The sequence below is a fragment of the Plectropomus leopardus genome, chromosome 3, assembly GCF_026936395.1.
Source record: "Plectropomus leopardus strain MGB_pleo_1.0 chromosome 3, ASM2693639v1, whole genome shotgun sequence".
Classification (NCBI taxonomy): domain Eukaryota; kingdom Metazoa; phylum Chordata; class Actinopteri; order Perciformes; family Serranidae; genus Plectropomus; species Plectropomus leopardus.
In genome coordinates this window covers 28,397,844-28,425,270 of record NC_142178.1, presented here as the reverse complement: position 1 = coordinate 28,425,270, position 27,427 = coordinate 28,397,844, and the positions used below count along the sequence as shown (strand labels likewise).

The 27,427-nt window shown below is 38.9% G+C and overlaps 1 protein-coding gene across 1 annotated transcript in view; it reads right to left on the bottom strand.

Annotated features, from left to right (window-relative positions):
- LOC148190015 (uncharacterized) overlaps positions 1-27,427 on the bottom strand; it is an 83,313-nt gene that overhangs the window by 5,579 nt on the left and 50,307 nt on the right. The window contains exon 7 of the transcript XR_015776287.1: positions 3,944-4,035. The gene's annotated coding sequence lies outside the window, so the exon portion shown is untranslated. The remainder of the gene's footprint in view (positions 1-3,943; positions 4,036-27,427) is intronic.

Genomic DNA, 27,427 nt, shown 5'->3' with positions numbered 1-27,427 from the left:
ATGCCAACAAAAAGAGAAAACAAAAACAAAAGAGTTTGAAATATGAATAATTTACATGTTTAGATTACAAAACTTCTCATTCAACAGCATTTTAATTACTGGTTGCAGCATGGCCAGATTAACCTGAGTCGGACATCCTGGTGCAGAAATTTGGGGATGGACCTCTGTTGCCTTGAAATTCTTATCAATTACAGTGCTCACAGCCCACTATATCAATGCAAAATTAAACCAGTACTTCTATAGTTGAATACTTACTTTTTCCAGGTTTTCTGTTTATCAGATACTGTGGCTGGTGGTAGTTTGATGACAGACAATTTTATTTAGGAATATGTATCATGTAAGTACAATGTAAACTACGTCTTAAAACTAGATTATGAACAGTGTTGGGCATGTTACTGAAAAAATATTGAAAACCTGATTTATTGCTCATTGCATGTTACTCTTTTTAAAAGTAATATTATTACTGCATTAAGTACTCCCTGCCAACAGTATATTTTTGTTATATTACTTTTCCGTTACAATAGAGGGGTGACAATCAAAGCAAGGTTGAGTTGAGTTGTTTTATGGGTAAATGTAATACTATTACTTAAATTTTATCAGCCCTGTATAGTCTGGCAGCCTGCAGGGAGTCCCCCAATGTCAGCTGGGACAGGCTCCAGTCCCTGGTTACCCTGAAACCTAAGCCTCAGGATAAACCTGAATAGAACGGGTGGTTACGAAAAATGAATAATGTGCATTAAAATGCATCTTTTCATTCAACTTTTTATAGATGTCTGGGGCATTTTTTTGGCCTGCAAATACAACAGCTAGTTGTCTTATGTTGCAAAAATATGAAAAAAATCACATCAAGTGCCACCTGTCTGACCTCTTTTGTACCTGACAAATGCTGCTTTTTGTTGTTCAACCAAATCTGACCCACCTTTGTTTATGTGGTTTTGTCTGTTCCTGTACCTGCAAAGCTCTTTGTAGCCAGCTTTATTGTAGTTACTGTGTTTTTCTGTGTCATTAGCAGGGCACATTGTGTTAGAATTCATCTTTGGTCCCTGGAATAGTTATTTTTATGTTCTTGAATAAAAGGAGAACACATTCACAAAGATGTATCACATTGTCATTTCCTTTCAAAAAACACTTAATGATTTTCACCACTTTAATAAAATTAAACCTCAACAGTTAAAGGGGCAATTAAAATGATTTGTGCTGCCCCATAGTGCAGAGAGACCGAAAATATCCCTGCAGGGGTTTGACAGAATTGTTGATCAATACCAGTGACTTAATGATTACTTCACCAGGTGCTGACATCCCTGGATTTTTAAAAGCTTTTATTTCCTGGCCAGTGCTCTGTTTTCAAGCAAAAACTACATATTGCATATTGAGAACACTTATTCCCTTCACCTGCTTCATTTTATTCAACTCAAAGAAAGGAGATGGCTCCATGGATGACATTAATGGACATTTGGGCTGCAGAGGCTAATACATCAAGCCACATAATACTAAAGGACAAAACACTGTTTACATGAATACATAAAATCTTTTTTCAAATAAACTTACTATAAGGTTAGGCAAGTTAGATAAAGAAAAAAAAGGTAGTTTGGCTTAATATGAGTGTGGCTGTAACTAATGTTATGTAACGTCACATGACCTGTGTTACTAGCGAAGCATGCAAAACATTCTAACACAACCTGGTTATCGAAATCACTCGATTTCCGTTTGGTTTCATACGGGACACAAACACCTGGGTAAAAGTTTAGACACTGTTTGACCCATCCACCTCCACTACCACACTACTAATGTGCACTTTCTCACTCTTTATACTACAAAAGCTGCCTGGTGTTTAAAATACTGCTGCTGCTCAGTGCATTTAATACTGGCACTAGGGGTGCTTCTGTGCTTTGGTGTCTGATGCCAAGGGCCACTGAAACTGAAGGCCATTGGCCATGCATCGGTATTTGACAAGTTACACTACATACATACATACACTACAATGGCTGACACAAAAATGCCACTGGCCCCATCTGGAGGCAGTATTATGATTTTCTGTTCTGGCCTAGCATAATACAACATGGTGGACTCTGTAAAAGAGGACGCACCCTGTATGTAGATATAGACAGCTCATTCTAAGGTAACAAAAACACAATTCTTAGTTTCATGTGATTTTATACTTGTTAAAACATAGTTATGAATATTACATTCCATGTCTGCCGATATATCCCCCTAAATCCTGTACACTGGACCTTAAACAATTGATCAATGGACTGCATGTATGAGAGAGGGGTTGCTTGCAATGACTAACCAACAGACTACCGTGACCTGAGTTTGTTGTGGAGCAGCTTTCAGCTAACTGTTTAGATTTTACTGTCTGCATCTTTACTGTTTGGATTCACTCCCACCACTCTCATCAAGTGGCCATTAGGAAGTCAAGTGAGAGCAAACAGAATTGGACCACAATCAGAAAAGACTAATCATGCAAATTGTTGCAAAAACAGGCAATCTTATAGATAACTAAAGTCTGCGAAAATTAGCCTTCAAGTCATTGGTAACACCTGACCAAGCGAGGCTGTTGTAACAAAACCCCTGAGTGTATTAAACAGGGGTGTGTCTAGGGAATGGCCTGGGATGGCACAGGCCACCGAGAAATCTGATTGCTTATCCCATTAATACTGGCTGACCGCCCAATCAGTTTGAACTGTGTGACGTGTAATCTGAATTTTCGTTTGTAGATACAGTTTAGTCTTAAACCTGAGAGGCAGTAATGTGCGAGAGTAGTGTCTAGCCTGACTAATTTTACATACAAATACACGTGTAGAACGATTAAAAAGTTTGTTCACACATACTTATTTATTTTTAAAGTTTTTGGACACTTTAATTTTGTTGGCTAATTTTTTTGGCTTGCTATTGTACTATTTACTTTTGGAGGAACAATTTCTTTAATAAAATATGGAAGCTTTATTTTACATTTGTGTGGTGTCACTTTGTGATTGGTAGATTGATTTATCTTTTAAAATAAACTATAAACAGGATAAACAGGACTGTAAAACACTGCAGTGTTAGTATTTAAAGTAGGGTAGCGGAGACAAAAAATGGTAAATTAAATCTATGCACACACATGTACCCGCAGCTCTCATACTTCATGCCACCCCCACATAAGTCAGTAACCCACTCGGGCCATCCCCGGAAAAAAAAATATCTTGACAAGCCACTGGTATTGAAATGAGCAAGAAAGTCTTTTATGGAAAAACAAGAACAATTGTCTTTATTTTGTCTTTCTTCTTTTAAAATCCAACACGGTATACAGTATATTTTAACCACAATATTTTACCAAACACAACCAAGCACATAACCTTAACCAATAATCCCATTAATCATCTATGTGAGTCATATGTCAAGTATTTTGGAAACCTGTTTTGTTGATAAAGGAAACGACCTTGTAGGTTATGGGAGGACTTGCCCCTTCAGGGTTAAATATAAAGTAACTTGAGCTGTGTGAGTGTTTTTATTTTTTTTTATTTTCACATATTATTACAGTTTTTAGGGTGAAGCAGCTCACACAATTAGAAATGACTATCCCTCTGCAGGTGGGCCATGAACCTAAACGCCTCTTCAGGCAGAGCCTTCTAACCCTCCCTCCTTGGTGGTCTCTAAAGACACCCTATTAATTGAACAACACATGCACTATAACACTTGTGCCATGTCAGCAGGGGAATCCTCTTCTCCCCACTCAATTGAAACCTCAAGCACAGCTGCTCAGGCTACTCCGGGGTAAATACAGGTTATGCTGCCGCCTACACACAGCAGGTCCTCCGACAGGAACCCACACTCCCACATACGAGTTTGTTTCTGCGGCGGCAATGACTGTAGTTATCCTGTAAGGGCTCTGTGACTGTTTTTGTAAACTACATAATGTCCCCACCCGAGAGTGTTTTGCAGATGCTTTGCAGATACTTACCAACATTTTTGACAGCTGGATGAAGAGAATCCTCCACATGAGGTGGCGCCTTTCAGCTGCAGGTAGCACTGTGCTCAATCCCTGTGGTCCCCCTATAGGATGTCAACAAAAATAGATTTTTTTACAAAAGGTTTGTTGTCCCTTTCAATGTGATGATGTACTCTGGGTTTTTCTGTAGTCTTTATAAGTTAAACTCAGTGAAATGTTGACAGATAGGGGAAAAAATGTCACTGTACAATCACTTGTATCCTCTCTGAATTTGCAGGATGACACAAAAGATGCCTGGAAAGCTGACATTTTCAGTATTCATTCGTGATATTTATGTTATGTTTTTAACGATGTGTAGACATTTATTCAAGCCTTTGGAGGGCAATTTAATTAATTTACTGTGTAATATCACAGACAACTGCAAGCCCCACCTTTTCTTCTGAGTTATCAGCTGCCTCAAGCATTCGTGAAGGCTGTTAGTGGCTTTAAGGTGAGTAATTTCCTTAGCCAGACCTCATTAGCCTGATTTATCATCCCTAAACGTGTTTTGTCAAAGGCCATTGGCTAATTGATAGCCACAGTCAGCTTTTTTCAGTATCTTTCACCTTGCTACACATGTTAAGGTTCTTGTAGTGGTTCTGTCAGTGCAGAAGAATTGTATCTTTCATATAATCCAAAATCCAGATCCTCCTGTGAGATGTATTGCTTTATTTTTAGAAGAAAAAGATTTACGAGTGCAAATAAAACATAAAGTTCTGTTGAAAACTGTCTGTGGCGGACAGGCTCCAACAAGGGAGAGAACAAAGTCAGGAAATTGTCCCAGATAGAAACTTTCAAATCCTCCCTTTTGGCCTGTTAAATTTTTGCCTGCATTTCAGTAAAATTAAGATGGCTCCGTTGACAAAATCCAGCAACTTTGATCATCATGCCATTCACTTGAAGATTTTATTTTATTTCTTTTCTGCGTGTTATACACAAAGTTACTTCAGTCATATCTGGAGGGTTTATAGATCAGCTCTCCCTGCACATTTCCATCTGTCAAGGAAATGGAGGTACCCTACGGCTTAAAGACAGTATCAGAGAGCTAAAAGGAAAAAGGAAGGATTGAGGCTTCTCTTGAGACACCAGCTGCTCTGATGTATATTCAGGAGTACAGGAAAAGAGGTGACGAATCTATTGAAAATATGTCAAGTGGCATTCAATCATGGGGCAGTGGGGCGCTCTGCCAAGGGAGAACATAGGTCTAAAATCAGCTCCGGGGCCATCTCCCTAGCTCTGGAGCAATGCCCTTTTGGAGCTGAACTTGCTGCATCATCGAGTTTGGATTCTTACTGGAGGACAAATGAGCAATTTATACCACTATGCTCTTATCAACAGCTGCAGAGACATCCTGATTTTACAAAACGTGAGTTTTAAGCCACAAAATGCTATGTACAATTACAAAACCCATAATTACCTTTGAAACCTGAGAAAATTGACTTGATTTCCTTAAAAACATGGGAAAAAGGCAATGAGCAACAAAAGAAGAAATTACCCATAATAACACAGAAAATTGTGCAATAAATTAGTAAAATGTTGACAAAAATGACCTGAAAATTAGCTTGACAAAAATAAATTAAATAAAAAAATTAAACCATTTCAAATAAGAAAATGACGTGGAAAAAGAGCTTAATATACAATCCTGCAACATAATTTTAAATTTGACATTTTTCACTAGCTTTTGAAAACTTATTTTCCAAATCTATTAATTTTGTGGTACATTTTTTAACCAAGTTGCTTACTGTCATGAAAGATATCACACCAATTGGCCAAAGGTTCAAAGGTTTAATATTCGCAAAAGGCATCTTAAAGCAGCACCAAAAAGATGATGTCGCTCCAGATTTCAAAGGTTTAAACCGAAAGCCTTTTTTTTTTTTAAAAAAAAAGGAGTTTTGAAACAGTAGTTGTGCTATACAGTGCTGTACAGCAATGTAATGCAGTGCACTTTGTATATATGCTAAGTCTGTGAACACGTGATCAGTGTGTTTATAGAGGTAAAAAAAAAGTAGTACTGTAGAATAAATGACTAAAAGTTTGCAAAAGTAGGGAGATTGCAGTGATGGATGGGTCAGTCAAACAAACACACTTTCTCGAGGAGACTGGTATTTGAAAACAAGAACTATGAGTTATTTTTGAGTTGTGTTACCACATTGTTTCTTTTCCTAACCTTAACCCCTAACTCTAGTCCAGTGAAGTGACAGCACGACCGGCCATCTCTCCGACAGTCACTGAGCAGTTTTGGAGTTTCTACTTTGCTGTGTTAAGTAGTGCCTTTGGCTGAAGAAGACCCATAGAGGTCAAAATGATTCACATACAAGCACACATTTATTGGAATGAAATATTTTTTGTGACAATATTTATTTTAAAAACAATTTCCATTTTTGAATTTTTTTATTTCCTATACTTTTTTCTTTACTTTTTTGTTCATATAAACATAAAACTCTATCAGTTCTGCTCATGAAGAGAGCATCATTTGTAACTTTATGTAAAATACGTAACTTTGCATTAAGTGGGCTTTGTAACATAATCCGAGGGGTGCTAATTTGTTAGATATCATATACAAGTTACACTGTGACATTTCTGCCAAACACCCCAGGACTTCAGGGAATAAAAACTTACGGAATTGTCACACAGTCAAAGAAAATAAAAAAGCATATGTTCTGGGATATAAATGCTGATGGAGTTCAAATCACCTTTTCTTGCTGCTGTGCACCTGACAGTGTTGTGTGCAGAGATGCATTGGCAGAAGAGGAAGCGATAGCTGAATATTTTTCATTGTTTGGTATGGTGTCATTGTTTGGCTGACCGCACTCTGCACCAGAACTGAGGGTGGCGATCAGCAGAGCAGCTGTTAGACAATAAAATGCGTCTGGACACCGATGTAAACACAGAATGTGAACAATGCAGATTGCAAAACATTAAAAAGGACATTTTTTAAAAGTAGGATAAGCATTCAACCTGCTAGATAGACCTTTACAATACAAACAATGCCATTTGGTGAGATATTGTATGTTGAATGTGCTCACAGGGTGCCTTTTGTCAAAGTCCTAGTTCATGAAAATCAATCATCTCAGGTCTTCTTTCTTCCCATACAAGCAAGGGCATACTTGGAAATGTTACCCTCATTTTTGTATTTTAATCACTAAAATCTCGCTAAACAACATCTTGGTCTGTCCACCTGTTAAAATGCTGAGGAGAGAGGAGAAAAGTTGATGAAACTGTTGATATATCATCTAGGTCTCTTTAATCATCACCGTGTGTTTACAGTAATTAAGCTCTGCAAGCAGCAGCAAGTAGTCAAAAGACTTTCTCTGCCCCAGGTTTTGCCTTTATGGATGCTACAGTGCCCTGCCTTCTAATTGGTAGATTTATACCTGCAGCCTGAGAGGAAGAATTGCAGACACTATTTATAGTCAGTATTCTCCTAAAAAGGCAGCAAAGGACAAAGCTCTTCTTGAAAAAGAAGAAACTACTATGTTTATCTAACTTCGGTCTCTAACTTTAAATGGTGTTAGTGCCTTAATAATACCACAATTTACACACATACAAAGCCTGATAACCGGCTTCATTATAAATTGCTATTTCCTAGATATATAATTGTGGGAAATAGCACTTACATATTTACAATTTTCATGTGCCTCCTGTGGTCCTGCTACTTCTGATGGCTTAAATATACCCTGTATACAAGCATTAATGCAAGTGCCTTGGCTTGCTGAGAAAACAATCACTGAAAAAATGTGCATTGCATGGGGTGTCTGGAGGCTCAGTGGATACGGCGGAGCCCCATATACAGAGGTTGTATCCTTGCTGCAGCGGCCGCAGGTTCATCTCCAGCCTCGGCCCTTTGCTGCATATCACCCCCTCTCTCTTCCCCTTTCACGCTCACACTGTCCTATCAAATACAGGCAAAAGTCAGTTTCTAGGCTTAAAGAGCCTGAAAGTGTCAAAAAATGCATTTCCTCCAATGCCCACTTGAGGCTGGCTCCAAAACGTAGTAACTTCCCAGAGACCCCCATGTTAAAATGCCCAACTTTACAGCAGAAATAAACATGTTTACAGCCTGGCACAAAACAAATTTTTAGTACCATTAACAAAATAACAGCAGGTTCCACTTATATTCAATGACAGCATAGTATAATTTAAGCACCGCCATTTCACCAGACAAGCTGGCTCCATTGAGTTTGAGTCGTCTTTTATTTTGAAGGAAACATAAACCAGACCTTGACGTAAGGACATGGGCTATAACTCTAAATGACAACAGTATTTTTTAACAGTCAGAAGGCGTACATCAAGAGCATAATGACTGCATTTTCACAAGACTGCAACTCTCAACAGATTGCAGTGCATTCTGAGGTGGCAGAGTCAAAACAATTCATCACTGATTTTATTTTCCTGATAGAGCGAGAGAGAGAGAGAGAGAGAGAGAAAGAGAGAGCATGTTTACCAATAACGTAACTTTCAAAACTTACTGAGTGAGGAAGGATAGGAACTACAGATTCTTCTGATACTTTCTTAGTAAGCGGTTCAGATAGTTTCCTTGCATTCAGGTCAGCCTGCTTCATGATAAATTCATGAATAAAAATCAACACTTAGAGAAAATCGCTTGATGAATTCAAAGCTATTGCTGATATTTCTGTATATTCTCCCATTCCTTTAGCTGTAAATGGGTACTAATGAATCAGCACTAAACAGCCATTCTGTCCTTCAGTTGTCCCTCCGTCTTTGCAAGGTTAGCGGTCCCTCTAAAGTTTAAACTCTGAACTTTATATCAAAGGATCATACAGAGGCATGTTGTTGCTCAGGAAACACATGTAAGCATAAACTCCCAGGGAAAGATTATGCAACATTAAAGACTTAATACTTTCTTTTGCCACGTTAATAAAGTTAATGTTTGGTTGATAACACCAAACAAAAATAAGGACTCTTGTTTAGCGCTTTTGAAGCTGGTGACATGTGAAACAAGTCTGCTGAGTTTTCTTCAGTACTGTTGTAGCGTTAAATTCCCATTATAAAGAACTCCAAGTTGCTGGCTGCACATCAGTTCACTAGAAATGAAACCTTGTGAGCTGTTTGATTGTTGTTAGAGATGAGATTAGTCCTATCAATGTGGTATTATGTGCATACTGAAACAAGGTAAAAGACTGGGAGCGGAGAATACGGTTATTTCTTTAAAATGAGCTTAACAGTGGAGACAAACTCATCCCTGTGGGACTCCAGTTTTAATGACTACAGACTTGAAGAACATGTTAACCGTGACCACCTGCTTTCTCCCATGTATTATTGATGATTTTGTGGTGATTTGTTTCCCTCTCCCTGACTCTCTCTCTCTCTCTGGGGCATTAAATATCATGTTATTTCTAAATTATAAGTTAATTTACATTAAGCAATTCACATGAATGCTGTAACTAGAAGTCCAAGCAGCAGCACTCGCTGCTGGAGCCCTGCTGTTTTTGTTCTCATTATTCTTTTTTAAATATTTGTCTACAGTGTTCATGCAGCAAAAATTATGTAACCAAAAGTCACCAAAATTGAGAGGTGTGATCCAAACTCACTACTCAGACAAATAAAATGACACTTATCAACCTGAAGGTAAGGCTATAATAATCAAGTTTACATTATCACAATTATGTCTAAAAGTTTAGCAGCAAAATTCTTTCATGATTTTTTATATTTCAATTCATTTCTGTATTTGCTCCCATCATCTACTGCTCCAAAAATACCAACTTTTCTGTTTTTCACTTTTTGAGAACTTTTCGGGTTTGACTGGCTGAGTTTCAGTTGCTACATATCTATCTATCTCACTACCCATCTATACAAATGCATATCCAGTGTCAATTAATAAGCATGCTCACTTTACTGGGATCATATACAATCCAAAGCTTAATTCACTGAGGTCACCCCCTCCTCTCTAAGTTATTCCAGGAAACACTCAAACCATTAACTGAAGTGGAAATAGGTGAGGCAGGGTGAGGTAAAGTGAGTACACCAAAAAGGTAAATTACCACATTTTGTCACATAATAACTCCTGGAGGGTACTGGATATCACTGATTGATTATATATAACAGTTTAAGAGTATCCAAGTGTGGAATTGTCTTTAACATTCATCTTGCCCTAAGTTGCTGGCTCTGCTCCCTGACTGGAGATAGTAAAGGAGTGACATTTATTTTCACATTTTCACCCAATATTGAGGTGTTTTAAATGGATCACCTATACTATTAAAAGCATTAAATGGCGTTTTGCGGCTGATTTATTATGTATTTTGTGCTAAAGATCCATATTCATGTGTGAGGAACATGAAAAGCAGTTCTGTAGTTCAGCCAAACTGCCAACATTTTTGGATGTTAATTGGCCCGATCCTTGCTGAGAAAGAGTCAGCCATTGTTAAAAATGACCTTTGGTTTGAGTTTGCAGGAAAACATTCTTTTTAAGTGACAAAATGTTTTATTCTTAAATCACAATCAGAGTACGTTAATGTCATTGTGGTTATTTTTGACGTCTTGTTTGAAATTTTCCTGTATAAATCTACCTCACAGTATTACTATCAGGCTTAGTATAGCTTCAGATGGCTGTAAATACGGTGTATAAACAATGCTGCAAAAAGTATTAAATTGATTTTTGTACTTAAACTTCAACATCATGGTGACATTTGGCCACTGCCATTTTAACTGCAATATGAATTCTTTTTCATGGCTTTATTGGTAGAGTCAGTGGTGTGTGTGTAACCTCTGCAATTTCACTGAAAGGAGGATGTATGTAGTAAAGTAATGAATGATAAATTATTAAAAAATAAATAAAGCCATAGATGAAAATAATTAGGTGAAATAAAAAATAATGTTGGAAACAAAATGAGTGTCATCTGGTTAAATCTACTGCACAGTTCACACTGGTACACCTACAACAATAATCTGTTATGCATGTAATTGATAATACTGTTAAATATACTCTAAAATATTTCCTAAAAAATTACATGTGCTCCTGTCGTATAAAAAACAAATAATGAAAAAGTTGATTATACGGATGGCAATTCTCTGCCATAGCATTTCAATGCATTTATACTCTGTGATTTCCTCTCAGTATAGAAGTTTTCATTGTTAGTGATAAAGTCCATCATTCTTGGGCAGGATACAAGAAGAATTTTTTTGCCTCGAAGGTTGCCGCTTGATTTTTAGTAGGAATTTTTGTTTATAGGAACATCTTACCCACAAAATGACCATTTGTAGATCAGTCATGCCATATTACCTTAAATTTACGGAGAAAAGATTTTTCTCGTATGCCTCAACAAAACAGGGTGAACATATTGATCTATTGATTGACTAGGGACAACATAGAAAATCAACAAAACCTTACTATTAAAACTGAACCAAAAGAAAAACTTATCTATGCTCTCTTCAAAGCAAGGATCCAATATTAAGGTTGTTTTAGCAAAAATGCATGTGTTTGGGAAGTACTGAATGTGATTTATGAGACGTGGATTGTATTGCACAAGTTGTGCAAGAGTTTGTAAATGGAAAATGTGATATTGTCTTGCTGTTGTTAAATGTGGTCTCCAATCAATCAATATGTTCGCTGTTTTCTGTGGAGGCATGCAAGGGAAAAAAAGTCAAGGTAACGCAGCATGAGTAATTGATTTACATTTAATTATCATCTGTGAATTATACCTTTTATGTGCTAATTCTGATGCAAGAAACATATAAGCATAACTATGGTAATGTAGTTCAAATGGATAAAGTTTCATTTAGTAGATAAAGAGGAGGAGAATAGGAAAAAAATATATGAGTAAAATCATCACTGCTTGTAAGAGGATTCTCTGCTAATATATTGTTTTTAAGCTTATATTTTGAGCAAATGGATGTACATAAAATGTGACAGAATTCAAAGAGTGAGTTGAGTTTGCCGCTTTTAAAGAGAGTCTCTATGCACCGCTGTTTCAGACACAACTGTGCCGAGTCATCCCAGCTGCCTGACAGTGATGTATCATTAAAGTCACTGTCAAGTGACCTCCTCACAGCATTCATATTTCTAAGTCTGTTCTGAAAACCTCTCATCTCATAACGTACCGTGATTATTTTCTGCACCAAACTCAGTCAGAGTGAAGTTCAGGTGTGCAGCAGGAGACATATTGTGATGTGACATCCTAGTACAGCCAATTCAAAGATATTTTCTGTGTCAAGAAGATGTGAAACGTATGGTCGCAGATAAACTCAAAGACTTCAATGAAAGCTTAAATGTTTTGTGAAAGTGCACAGAGGCTGACTGTGGGTATCAAAGATGCTGTTGGTTGTCTATGGTCTTTCTTCTTTTGGCTTTGATTACATATATCTTTTCTCAGTAGGATAATATGGAATAGATAATAGATGTGCTGTCTGCAGTCCAACCACAGGCCCTGTACTACTTTGAATGTTTAATTCAATTCTGTCTATTGAAATTTTTTCTATTCTTGTGGTGGGTAACACCACTGCAAATGTGAAAACAAAACATGTATAAACCTGTTTTTGTCTGCAAGGTTTAAATCTAAAGTCAGTAGAGTTAGTGTTGGTTGGGAAGAAAATCTGGACCAGGCCACTATTAGCATAACGTATAACACAGCCAAACTATCAGCATCTCTGGTTCATCTTCATCAATTCTGATACTTTTTATGATCAATTGTCAGTCCAACAATGTCAAATCTAATTCTAATAAGCAAGTTTTAACCCAGACAGAATAAAACATTATCTTTAGACCTAAATTACTTTGATTTTAGCTACTTGGGGCCAGCAGACAAAAAAGCTGTACATACAACATGAACACACTATTACTTTCTGAACTTGATTTAGCAAACTTGCTAATAGTCTTTGACCAAATCTGGATTTTTTGAATTTAAATACATAAGAAGGATTAAAAGGATAAAAAAAAACAAAACTATAAAAATATTATACTGGGGCTGCACTTTAAGCATTTGGTTCCCTTATAGCATCTGTACACTATTTTATTTGATTTTTTTTGTTATTGTCCACCACAACATTGTTGTTGAAAGAAACTAAACCTATTTTCTCAGGCCTCAAACCCAGCACAAGAGAACTGATGTCGATCCAGGTGTTAAGGGGTTAAATGACTTTGAATATGGCTTCGCAAACAAACCTGTCATTCTGAAGAAACATGAGATGAGTTGCCCTTGTTTTATGTAATGCTGTTTATGTACTGCAGCATCATATCAATTGCTTTGTTAATAATGACAGCTTTCTATTAGTCTGCTGCCCGCTGGAAACAGCGTGCAGTTGCACAGCAACAGAGAAGGGCAGCTAATCAGCTGAATCAATCTTATTGGTCTGATCACTTCAGATACCAGGGGCGACTGTCACAAAGGAAGCACAGGAAGGGCGTCAACGTTCACTCTGTGGCCACCAAGTTAGAGGAGGAGGCCTCTGACGAGGGCTCAGGACATAAGACGATGGAGATGGAAGTTGTCAGTGAACCCTGTTCATGAAAGATAGTAGACAATATTATAGCAAATAGCGTGTTTCTATCTTTTTCTGTCATCTTGGATTTCCACATCCAGAAGAAAACTATTTGTCATGTACCTGCAGCAGCTGTGAACCAGTGTGAGGTGGGAGTAACTGAATGGAGAAAGGTAAATACTCCCTCTAGTGGGGTGTCATGCTGTGAAGTGACCAGGGATCGGATGATCTGATGGTTCAATATGGTGTGAGATACTTAACAGACTCTTCACTGAGGAAAGATCCCTTAGTGAATGAAAAACCAACACACAGTCCCCAAGAAAGACTGGCACTGTCTTACATTTAATACTGATGCAAGGTTTTAATTTAGCTGTTGATACAAACCGAAACTATAAATACAACAGTCTCAATATTGTGCAGACAAATACCTATTAAGCTCCAGACTACCTGCCAGACTGAAAAACAGTCAACTCAAAGCCTATACAAAGCCACTTATTTCATATAGATTACTGAAGAATTCTTTATTATTTGGAGCTCATGCTGAGCGCATGAACTGACAGTGACTGTTTTCAGTGCTCGTAAATGTTTGATCCTGTTATCATGTGTACAAAAGAGAAAAAAAAACTATTCAGTTGTTGGTAATTCAAGGCAAATAAGTCATTACCACTACTTCTCCTTCAGATTACTATGCTAATGTGATTATTTTTGTGTGCTCATTCTGCAGTGATTGAGGAGTGCACAAACCATGGCTGTCATTTGCGGCTGTGTGCCTCGCTGATTTGAAATGTGAAATATTGTACAAATGACCACAGTCATTTGCTGGTTGAGGGTGATAAAACTTTCTCAGCTAAGTATACCAAGGGAGAGAGGATGAGATCAAATATATGCAGGGAAAATTGACTTGGAAGCCGAATGCTACAGAGTGAGAAAAAAACATGATCGTGATGCATGCTTTGTACACATGCACGCATTGAGTATTAATTCAAGAAGCATGAATATGTAAATGAAGTCATAAAATGTAACTGTGTTGACAAAATATGAGTCAAAGTCAAATAGGTTTTGGAGACAAAGCGCTAAATCAGTGAACTATTCCCCAAATATCCACACTGATCCTCCTGGTCTGCATGCATAAACTGTGTTGTCATTGGCAACAGCAATGTCACTAAATCCTTGCAGGTGTGTTTCTTGTTTAAGTTGCAAAGGCAAATTTTATCAACATAAGAGTTCCTTCACACCAGCAAAAAAGTGCATTTCTGTCTGAAATAACGTCATCAGGAATTACCAAAATGTCACCTAACTATCAGGACAATCTACAGCACAACGACCCACAAATACTACCAACTTCTCTTAAAACCAAGTGTGTGTCTCCATACAATTTCATTTAACCTAAATCATGTATCATATCTGCTCATCACATACAAATACTTTAGAATTCCCAATAGAATTAGTCTTGATATGATAAGTAGTTTATGAAGAGTATGAGATAAAATGTATGCAATGTGAGTTCGCTATCAGATTCTGCAATTCAAATAGACTCTCCTCCCTGTTGGTCTTGTTGCACTGCAAAAACACACAATCCACTTGAATGGAGAAATAAAGTCCGAGCATTACTTCCAGGCCAGTTGTTTTTCTTTTGTGGGTCACTGAGAAAAAAAAAAGTTTTTCCATATTATAAGATATCTACTTTTAGTTTTGTATATGTGTATGTCTGCCCTGGATTATTAAGAGAACTTGATACAGCATTAGAGAGGGGACCCTGTTCATTTTTCTGAAAGCTGCTTAGTGGCAAAAATCTATGGCCACAGTACTACAGTAGTATACCCAGATCATCTGCATCATGGCGTACATAGAGCAAGTGCACTGAAGGGCTAACTACCACCAGCAGAATGAGGCTATTTCTTGCCTAAAATGTCTTCAGAGAGATATTTTAATGCATTGCTTGGTCATAATACAAGACCTTGTGAACAGGAAGTTGATTCCATTCTGTTACTTGTATTTTAAAAAGAAGGCTGAAACTACTGAGATCAAACATTAAAACTAAGCAATGCTGATGAAATAAGACTCAAGATTCTGTTACTTTGTTGTACGGAGCCCGGGAGGTGACATCAATATAGTTTTATTTTTTAAAAAACCCACCCGCGCTTTCAATTCCCTGCACCCGTTTCATAAATTGCAAGTGCATTTTAGTAACTTCCACTTGAATCTTTATTTAAAATGCGTGTGCTGTATAGTAATTCGCATGCAAGTTGCTGAATCACGTGCAATTTATAAAACAGGTGCACAAAATACAAATAAAACGCACATGCAATTTACTAAATTGTGCGATTGTAACGCAAACCACCCATGCAAATTATTAAAATGTGTGTGAAATAGAAAGCATGCAAATTTAAAAAATAAAACCATATTAACATTACCTCCAAGGATCTGTAGTGTTGCCTATTTCTCACCTCAAATGGTTTTAGAAACACAGTATTTAAGTGTACTGTTTTACTGTAATTAGAAATTATTTGTTACCAGCTAGCTGCCATATTACTTCACGTGTCAAAATGGACAAACACGCATTACATCACTAACCAGCAGAAGTGTTTATTGGTCTGTTGTGGCACAGTGCATTCTGGTAGGTTTTATACCCCTTGAGCAAAAGCAAATGCAACAGTCCACTTCCTCTGGCCATGTAGCACCTATTTCATGTATTTTAATCTTTTTCCTGCATAGTCAGCCCAGTTTTACAAAAAGACCATCTTTCCAGCAGTGAAATCCCTCTTTAATTAGCTCCAGCTAATTTATTCTGCTTGCAGAATGTATTACCTGTTAGTTTATCATCTGAAGCGACAAAAACAACTGTTAGTGGCTGCTACTTGTTTGTATATAGCCCCTTCCAAAAAGGACATGCAGAGGTAAAATATTTGGTAAGAGATCTGTTAGGCAAAGAGCTTAGCAAATCCACATTTTTGGCATCATGGACCTGACTCCTGGGGGCCTCATTTTCTTCACAATGTAACTGGCTATTGGAACGGAACCCTCAGCCTTTGGCCTGTTATTAAGTTATGAACGTTAATTAGCTCCATCTGATATAATCTGCTGCTAGAGCATAGAGCCTTGTAGCATCCCAAATACGGGTATTCTGCCAACCTGGAACCCAATCCTCAACCAGACACAAACACATTAAAAGACCAGAGGAGGTAGTTTTGTGCCATTTTGCCTCTAAAAAACAAACATAGAAACAGAAGCAGATGACATGAAATAACAGCTGGAGTGGTTCCAGATGTCTAGCAGTGCGCGTTGACATCAAAATGTAAATCCACTCAGCGGCGTCCGTGCTAAAGAACAACACAGTAATATTTGTCCTTAAATCCCCCAGCTGAATGGACTCAGTCTTGATTTAACCTTTTCCATTGTGGCTCTTACACTTGGTGGCCAGAGTGAATAATGCTTACCACATCACTTGTGGTAATGGGATTACAGCAGTATGAAGACAACAGCTTGTGACATTACATGGAAACACTTCCAAGGCTAATGCCTCAAAATGCCTCTCTCCTCTTTTCCTCCCCCTCCATCGTTCTATCTCTCTCTCCATCTTTGATTCCCTATTTCTGTCTGTCTCTGTCAGAGTCAATAACGAACCAGCTGTTTCTCCTCTCTTACCGATCACTAAACATCGACTCCTTGTTCTCCGAGCTTGGCACAGGCATAGATACAGTATTCCTTGCTTCACCATCAAAGCCTATACAGTGACAATAGCCCACAATGCACCTATTATCAATTCAAACAACAGCGTAAACAAGCCTCACTGCTGTGCTTGACATTGTTTTCAAGATTCCTATTTTGCTGTATTTTGCTGTTTGAGTGTGTCTGACCTAAAAATGAGCAGCCAGGACTTGTTGGATTCCAGTCTCTTCAAAGAGGAAATGTCTTGGGAACCAATTTGCCAGCTCTATGGGACGGCATTGTTTAAACTTTTTCTGTAATGAAACAAAATATTTTTAGACAGATTTTTATAGCTCGTCCTATCTTGTATTTTCAGGGTGTTACAAGTACAGTGCAAACTGCACCAAACTATCTGAGAACATGAACTCTAGTTTGAGTCAGTTTGAGGTGGCACATGTTGTCATTTTCTGTTCTGGAGAGCATTTCCAGATGACAAGAGTGACAACTTTGTGAGAGTGTGCAACTGAGGGTTTAGGGAACTAAGTAGAGAGAGAAACCTGTCGCAATCAAAGTTAATCAGAGAGAGGAAAACAGCTGCCATGGAAAATAACTAAAACTGCTACAAAAGTGTTTCTCTGGTGTGGAGAAAGTTGCACAGTTCAGATCTTTAACACATGACAAGGGCTTGGGTAATTGTGTTCAATTAAGACCTGTGCAGAAGAAAACACCCATTAAAGGCTCTTGTCATTATTTACCTGTCTGAACAGAGTGACACTGATGAGACATATTGACCCTGTTTATGCTTGGTTTTAGAGATGCCCTTTGGGTGATTGGATCTCAAGTGGACGGAGCTAAATAACCAAACACACTTTGGTCTCATCACTCAAACCACTTGCTGAGGTGCTCAGGGAAGTATTTGACCACATATTATGTTTGTGCAAACACTTATATGTCCTGATGTGTCCCCAGCCTGTTCTCATGATGAAGTCGTCAAATGCTGTCACTTTGTCAGTGTTTTTGCCGTAAGTAACCGTCACCGAAAGTCACCTTTTCACTGGGCGGCATCAGTTTGTAACACAGCCAGATGGAAACTGTCACAGCTATATGATACTCCACCAGTCAGCTGGACAGCACCTGGTGCAGCAGTATGATACGTGGACTAGCGGTCGATAACACGGCCGGAAGAAGTCTGTCACGGCCATATGATACGGTGCTGGATGGCATCAGATTGAAACACTGGGTAATAATGTTACATAAGGAGCTTGAAGGCCCTTATGGGGCGGGCAGGAAGGGAGATGGATGGGTGCAACAAATCTTGGACTTTCACCCAGGAGCCTGGTTTTTGCTTCCCATATGAATGTAGACATAACCATGATGTTTTTTTCTAAACCCAACCATGTGCTTCTGTTGCCTAAACCTATCCACCCATGCCTTCATTGCTGAAACCCAACCATGTGCTTTTGTAGATGTGCCAGCATTAGTGGTGATATGTGATGACTTAGGAGATGAAGAAGAGATGTAAAATATGGCGGTGTGGGACAAATCTTTAATATAGTGAAAAGAATTCTCAATCCACATGTCACAATTTATTTAGTGGCCTCAAGGATTACCGCTATCTAAAGTAATGCCTTTTTAAAGGGCACATTATTACCACCTCCTCCACCATGGCCTTGATTTTTATTGTTTTGACTGCGCTCTCTAATGCCATCTACTGGCGATTTTAGCTACCATAAAGGACGCATTAAAATATGAGCGCAGTGACATTTACAATGTTCGAAATAGACATATCTATTTTTGTATGCAAAGGGAGTATAACTGAGCCATATCCTTCTTTTGGAAGTGACATAGAAAACAACAAAATCTAAACAGTGAAGACTCAGGATAGACACAGGTGTGAGCGTTGATATGTCTCGGCTGTGCACTTGTGTTCTGAACACTGAAACACATTTCCCAACAAAGTGTAAACAGGCTCATTGGCAGACAGAGCCACAACAAGACACTATGGACATGATTGATTTAGAAAAGGAGAAGAGAGAGGGGGGGGGGTCACCTTTTGACTTAAACAACACTATAAGAGATCTCCTCCTGTCTCTCCCTCTGTGCTTCCTCACAAATGTCCCCCAGCAACAGCTTAGCAACTTCACAGCAAGGACATCATGACAAATTACCTACTGCAGCATCCAGTATAGTTTGTGGTGTTTTTTGTATAGTTTGTTGGTGCAACTAAAGCAAGACCAATAAACAAATTAAAATCAGAATGAAACATAATGTTATATATATATATATAAAAAAGACATAAATCACCAGAGAGCCAAATGTCAGAGTAAAGAATAATACCGTAGCTATGTGAGGTATGTGTTAACTGAATAGTAGGTTCATTTCATATATTTTCATTGTTTTTTGTTGTCTTGTTTTGTTTAGATTTCTTTTAATCTCACCTAGGTGTTATGTGTTCCTTGTACATTTTGTGGCTGCATTATTCCCACCTTGTATCTGTATTGTTGTCTATATTCAGGGCTAGCACTGTGGCATAGGTGGACTGGCAGGGCTCCAAAGGTCCCGCCCTTTCCTGAGGGCTCTTGTGTTTGAAGCTTTATTCATTTATTTATACATTTATTCATATCCGACTCTGCTTGCAGATAGGACTCCTGGTGTAGCTATAAGATCAGCATTGAACTCTGTCCACTTCCAGACACAGTTAAGATTATTGTGCAGATTTTAAAGTGAGACCATGTAATATTTGCTGAAAAGCAAAGGCATAGAATTGTAGGTTTGTGTTAAAGGCTAAAAAAACTGTGTTACAGTCAGTAAACTGACTCAGTAACACTGCAAGGTCTAGCTTATGTTTGCAAACATTAGCCACAATAAGCAAGTGATCATACCAGACTACCTAAACAGAGGTGGACTTGCAGACAGTGGAAGGGTACCCTTGTGGGCACTTCATCAAGTTTCCATTAAGTAAAGTGCGTACCACAACAACTTATTTTCTGTTTTTGAAAATTATTTGCTCACCCAGACAAACAGAAACAAATCAGTAGTCATATACTGGAATAATATTGTGGGCACGAGGTTTTCTGTGTCGCATTTCTTGAAACACATCTATATTTAAAAATATGAAACTGTGAGCTGCAGATACCAGAAACAAACTTCCAGGAGATCTGAGACCAGCTTCAACACCTTTTGCTTTAACTGTAAATCTAAGTTTGCCACTGCTTACTTTGGGTGTTTTCAGATCTGCACTTTACATTTTATTTTCTCACCTATGAAAGCACATTGAATAGTGATGTGTATGAAATGTGCAGTACAAATGAAGCAGTGTCTCCTGTTCCTGCTGCAGCCTACATTAGGAAACCTCAAGGAAACTATACACAGAATACAGATAAATAACAGAAATTGAAAGTGCAACAGTGGCAGCTGAGGAAATATGAGGATTTAGACTGTGGCTGATCAGCCTTGAAAGGTGTAACTATCGTCTAACAAGCTCAACAAGGCTCCAAATGATTTTCTGATCAGATTGATGAGGAGATGTAAGCACTGAGAGGTAAATAAAAAATGAGCTAGACAGGGTAATGAAGCTGCTTTTTCCACACAGAAACAGAACCAACCACACGATGTTTTAGACAAATAGCAGATGGTCGAGCACTGAAGGGGAAGTGTGTGAAGGATCTGACTTCTGACCAGCTGGGTCCAATGCCAATGTGACAATTTGTGTGGCAGTTTGGTTTTGCAGTGAATGGACCTCGTAACATTTGTCATAGAAAATTTTGAAGAAACCATAAAATTGTAGTGATATGTGCAGCATTTTATGCTGCTCTGCCGACTGCTTTTACTACTGCTCTCTGTGGTCACCATGACCCTGATGAGATAAACACTAATTAGCTCTAAATCAGGTATTATTCATTCAGCAGAATCTCCATTTTGCGAACAATGGTTAAAGAATGAGTCACAGCTTATTACTAATTCAACTGGCCTGAGAACATTATTACTGATGCACATACTGCTTACTGTACTGCTCTCTGTCACCCTGACATTTCCATAGCGCCAATCTCACAAGGTTTACTTCTCTGTTTTGTGTGCAAATTATTGTCATAGCATTTGTCTCAAATACCAAATGACTCTCTTTGGAAAGACACATATCAGTTAACAGTAAGTAACAACCATAAACTCTACAAACCCTTGGTGGTAGTGTTTTCTGATGCCATCTATGTGCCTATGCGGCTTCACTGCTTGTGGCGCTCTGTTTCATTTACTGTAACCAGAATATCCATAATTGGACAGCAGATTGGAGATGAAGTGAGCAAGTACCACTTCTCTCTCTGTGTTTGAAACCTCTCAATAAAGTAAGCTAGTACTTATTTTCATTATCAACTAGTTCACTTTAATTTTTCAAGTTATCAAGTAGTCTGTAAAATGTCACAAAATGTCACAAAATGGTGGAAAGGCAGCACAGTGGTTCAACTGTTAACACTATTACCTCACAGTCAAAATGTCCTGGGTTTTGAATCAACCAGTTGAAAGCAGGTGGATTGAATAGTAAAAAAATAGGCCATTACAAAGTTCTGGAGTTCAAGGTAACAGCTTCAAATTACATGTCATTTCCAATTGATGTAGTCATGACCAAGATCAGAATGTAACGAACCATCTGTGACTTTGTTGCCTAATCCTAATTATTGTGAAAGTCCGTCTTGATGCCATGTGCTCATGTTGTGTAAATATAATGATGTGCTGCATCATCCCACCATGTGCATTTGCTGACATCACAGTAGCCACATCACAGTAGCCACATCACAGTAGCCACACCAGAGTAGCCACATTTCGGAGTGTAAACAGCTGACACAGAAGGATACCTAAAACATCATAAGTAGATGCGGAAGGTCACTGAAAAAGTGGCACCATGTGATGAGCTGGGATGAGGACATGTGGGCACAGCCATAAACAGTAAAAAAAAAAAATCAAATTAGAAATGTGTCTAGCAACTGGTTGCACTTCATGTGGGGAATTTTACATCCAATCACAGCAATTATGTTAAAAATAAGTCACAATATGTACAGGCAGTTAAGTGATATGGCAGCCACTGTGGTCTTGACTGGTCCTTTTTTCTGAAACAAGACTATGTAAAAATGGTTGATTTTCAGATAAGGGTATTAAAAAATGCTCTTGAGACCAACGTTAAGTACTAAATGGACCTGCACTTTTATAGTGCCTTTCTAGACTTCTGATTACAAAAAACACTTGAACATAAAATGTCCCATTCACCCATTCACACTGGTGGCTACTGTACAAGGCCCCACCTGCTACTCAACTTAAAATGCACCCACAAACTGACAGAATAGCCATCAGGAGTAATTTGGGCTTTAACGTCTTCCCCAAGAACTTTATTTGACCTGATGAAGATCCGAGTAGGATTGAAATGTTGTCTTGAATAAATTTGTGTGGCATAGAGTAAGTGTGCAGACATTACCTTTTTTCTTCATTCAAGTCTTTCAAAAGCTTTGCACCTACACGATGTGCATATAACCATCTTTGTTCAACTTGCCCAAGAACTTTGACATACAGACTGGAGGAGCAGGGAATCAAACTGCTGATCTTTTGCCTAGTGGACTACCTGCTCAACCACCTGAGCCACGGCTGCCAAAACAGTGCTGTCTCTGACTACTAGTTCAAAACTCAAAGGTGTTCAGTTTCTGATGACATGACTATTACTTTCTTTTGAATCAACAGTCCTTTTAAACACTGCTGACCTTGTGGTCTGGTCCCCCCCATTGTTGACTCCATGGCTACAGCCTTGGTCGTCCTGATAAATGTAAGTCCATTATTAACTCTCCCTTTAGTTCTCCTTTTATTTTTCATCAACTCTTAAAGAAAGTATCTGTCTCTTAAGCTGTTAAATGCTCCAGCAAGTCACTAACATTGTTACATTACGAAAATGTAATCTTCAGCGGTTTCAGTATCCAGCCATGTTGGTGGCGTTTTGACAATATATAATTTTGATAAATTAATCTATTAAGGAAATGATTCAATGCATTACCAGAAATGTCGTCTAACAAGTCGATGGATTTCAGTGTGTCATTTCCTGTCTGCCCCAGAAAATAGTGCAGAGATGAGATATCGTCTCTGTGTGACTAACAGATCTCACCATGGTGGTCCTTAACTACATGTGATGTGAATGATATTTCCATTACAGTATGAGCTTATCTTCCCTTTTGCAATTGCATCTCATAATAGTCTATTATCCACGGCTTTTCATGCTTGATTATTAAATAGGATTTCAAGGCTCCACAGGAGTTTGCCAGCAGCAACAAATGAGGCAGAGAATTGAGAATTGATTTCTTATTGAGCAGAGAAAACACCCTCCCTCCTCAAGCCCACTGAGCTTGACTACATTCTCGGATATACATGACAACTTTATCCGAGGCTGTCATATTTCATTGGGGTTGTTTTCCCATAAGAAACAGAGAAATGGCAATGCAGACTTGCCTTCTGTGGGTTTTGAGATGCAGTGGTGAGTGCTGGTCTCTGTGGGGAACCGCAGCGGTGAAAGCGGAGAGCTTCACTGCTGAATTATGAGTCCCTTAGCCCCAGAGCTTTTATTGTAACCTTTATGACACACAATATATGCTGGCACCCACACAAGCATATGCACAATTGTTCACACACACCCACGCACACAATCAGACAGAGGTGCAGACATACTCTGCAGACTGACCCAGCAATGTATCTGCATACTCATTCATACACACATTCACCAGCAAAAGCGCAGGCTCTGCTGTGTCTGTGCAGTACGATGTAATGATTCAGCTCAGTGGCCTCCTGTGTATTGTATATGGCCTAGAGCGTTGCAGAGGACACACCAGTTGGTGTTTGTCTGTAGATTCCTTTTTAATAGAGAAGCATGCTTCCCTCAGACAACATCTGCCTCAATGTAAGGACAACCCAAGTAACATGGATAAGTGACACAGAGTTTCATGTGTTTGCTGCTAAGAAAGAAACAAGACAGATTGCTTCAAGATTCAACCGTGTCCTCGACTGTATAAACAGATAATAAACATGTTTAAAGGAAACACATGAGAAGATATGGATAAGAGAATTTTGATTCTGCAATATCTGAAAAGGCCCTGTCAACAGACCATAAACAAATGTTCTATTATGCATTGGCTGCCATCTATTTACCCAGAAGTTCTGTCAGACCAAGTGCACCCAAAGAGAATCCCAGTGGACACCAGGATTTCCCAAACATAATGGTGGGCAACCACAACTAAATCATCTGCTGCCACATATGTATACAGTTGGATTGTTCATAGCGCACATTCGGGGCAGAGACAGCGCAGCAGTTTGTCAGGTGTATTGAAATCGAAACTTAACCATTTCTTCTGCTGGTTCACTTGAAATGTACTTTTACTTATAAGCTGCTCCTCTCATCCACTGATGTGATCTGACAACATGTTCTCATGTCGACTCGTCACATTTTGCTACTTTGTCAGTGGACTTCCGTGTTTACATATTACGCTCTAAGTATCCTTCTGCGTCTGATGTTTAAACTCTGGGATGCCGCTACTGTGATGTCAACAAATGCACATGTTGTTGCGACATGGGATAACGCGACATGTGGTCATGTTTTGACAACAGGAGCACATGATTACCAACGCTGGGCTGTCAGAAAATGCACATGCTGGCCCGCATGTTAAGGAATAGGGGAAGGAGGCACATCATAATCGCATATCCACCACCACTTCCACCTGCCCTATAGGTGCCCTCGCACTCCTTATATTACGTCATTATCAACAGTGTTTCAACCTGAAGTCGTCCTACTGTACATGTACTTTCATGTACATGCAGCAGGTGCTGACCGGCCATCTGCTGGCATGTAATAACAATGCACTCAGTTCCATCCGGCCTGACAAAGTGGCACTATTTTATGGATTTGGAATGACAACAGGCAGGGTCTGATCAGCTGGGAATGAATCAACAGATTAATTATCCACCCGATAAGTGACAAACTGCTGCTGCTGAAAAAGACAAGTCATGGAGAGCTCCGCCCTCTCAATGCATTCATGGAACCGTGAAATCTATAGATGATACAAAAGGATACAAGGGACACACAGGCATTTAAGAGAGGCAAAAAAGGTCCTTCTCTTGAACTCTATGTGTTTGATAGCCAAATCTAAACATTATTTGGCAGATGCTTCTGGAGAAGCAGCCATCAAATCTCCTCTGAGCATTAATTGCTTTGGCTCAGGTCTGCAACTGACATACAAGAATGAATGAGAATTTGGGAACTCTGAATGAATGATCTTGGGTAACGTGTTGGCATTATGCATAATGTATCAGGGCTTAATATTAATCCTCTATGAAAGGAGAAGTTTTGCAAGACAAAAAACTAAAGATTTCACCCAAGTTCTACAGAAACGCAATAACTTGAAGTTTCCAGCAGCATTTAAGATTCAATAATATTTTACCGCATGTGAAACTGAGATATTTTAAGACATAACACAGGCATCACTTCACAAAGTGCTGACCTTATAGATATATAAGATCTCCATTGAAGAGAAACAATATCCTCTCAAAGGCATAAAACAGATTAGTAATGAAATCCCCGTGCAACAAACAGACTATCAGCTGAGGCATACTGCAAAAGGATTCATTATGCATCACCGCATGTTGATATCTTGATATCTCGGCTGATTTTTTCATTTCTTTGCTCACCTAACAATAGCCCAAAACGTTCCAGCTTGAAGCAAGAATGTTTTGTACCACTGTGTGTGTGCATGTGTGTGTGAGGATAGGAGGGCATTGGGGGTAGCAGGCAGGAAAGCAGTGCAGGTAATTGACACCAAAGTATGTGTGTAGGCCCCTGGCTAAACCGAGTCTATAGAGCAGGCACCCTGGCGATTGTTGTGCCACACTATTGTTGCTCCATTCCTCATTCCCCTCTCAACAATGGAATCTTCCCTATGCATTTTTTCCACACTGGTTGGAGGAGTATCATCCATTCATCCACCTGATTGTCCCCAAATGCAAAAACCCTCTTAGCTTTATTCTGTTTGGCTCCTTCGGGAAAAGTAATAACTGAAAGCATAATGTTCTCGGAGCAAGCAAGACTGATTTAATGCCTCACCTCAGAACACCTTAGCATGCATATGTCTCTCTTTCCTTCCTCTCCCTGTCCTCCCCCATGGGGCCTGGACTGAGTGTTTGCACAATGCAAAGGGCTTGAACTCAGAGCCCTGGTAAATGCTCTGTGAGAAAAGATCAATTTTTCATGAATGAGACCCTGGTGTTTTAAGAAGCGGGCAGGAGCAGGCGGGGTGGTCTGCTTTCACCAGCCGATTAACAAAAGAAACACTGATGTCCCACAAGACAGCACAATGCAAATCCACGAGGACTCTGGTGGATCTAAAATGATTTTTTTTCCTTTAAAGTCACAGAAAGTAAGTTTGAGAATAACTAGCATGGTAAATAATTTTTATCTCTGCTTGCTAAGAACTTTCAGCTGATCAGATGTGAGCCACAATGAAATGCAGTTGTTTTTTTTTTGCTTTTTTTTAAAAAGGAAATTGAAACAATGAAGCTATGAATATTGTCAAGTGAGAGTCTGACATATTTTCTTACTTATTTATACTGACCCAACACAAGGTTTGCTTAATTTAAACAAAACACACAGCCGGTATACAGAATGAAAGGTTAATTAATGGTGTCATGCCGTTGATCCAGCGGCCCATAATTTCGAAGCCCCAATAGTCCAACACTGGCACCAAAGCCCATTTCTCAGACAGCCAGTTATCCCAAAAATAAACGCCCATAGCTCTGAAGTTTTGTTTCTCAGAAAATAAACACTCCCTGTGGTTAATTTCTCTGCAACATTTCAGAAACTGATCTTGGGTGTTTTTACTGACCTTTCACACCATTTCCCCGGCGGTGTTTGAGCAATCAAACCCAGGTGTTCTTTATCGACCCGTCCCTGCTTTTCCAGCAATTTTGTGACACCAAACACAGGTGCTTTGAGCCTAAACATAAAATTTTACAGCCTGTTCTCATTCTGAAATCTTTAAATTTTTCGTTGTCAGTTATTTCTGTGTAACCCTACACAAAAAGCCACCTTTCACAGCAGTATAATATGCTGTCGATGGCACCTGACGCAGCTGTATGATACATACATGGACAGGCATCGTCAGTTGATAAGGTGGCTGGACGGAAACTGTTGTGGCTATATGATAGATCACTGGACAGCTTCAGGTTAAAAGGTTGCTGGCAACAGCGTAACATAAGGAGCCTGAAGGTCCTGATAAGGCAGGTGGGTCCCGGACTTTCATCTGGGAGGCCGGTGTCCTTATGTGCCGGCATTGGCTGCCATGTGCTTTTGCCTAAACATAACCT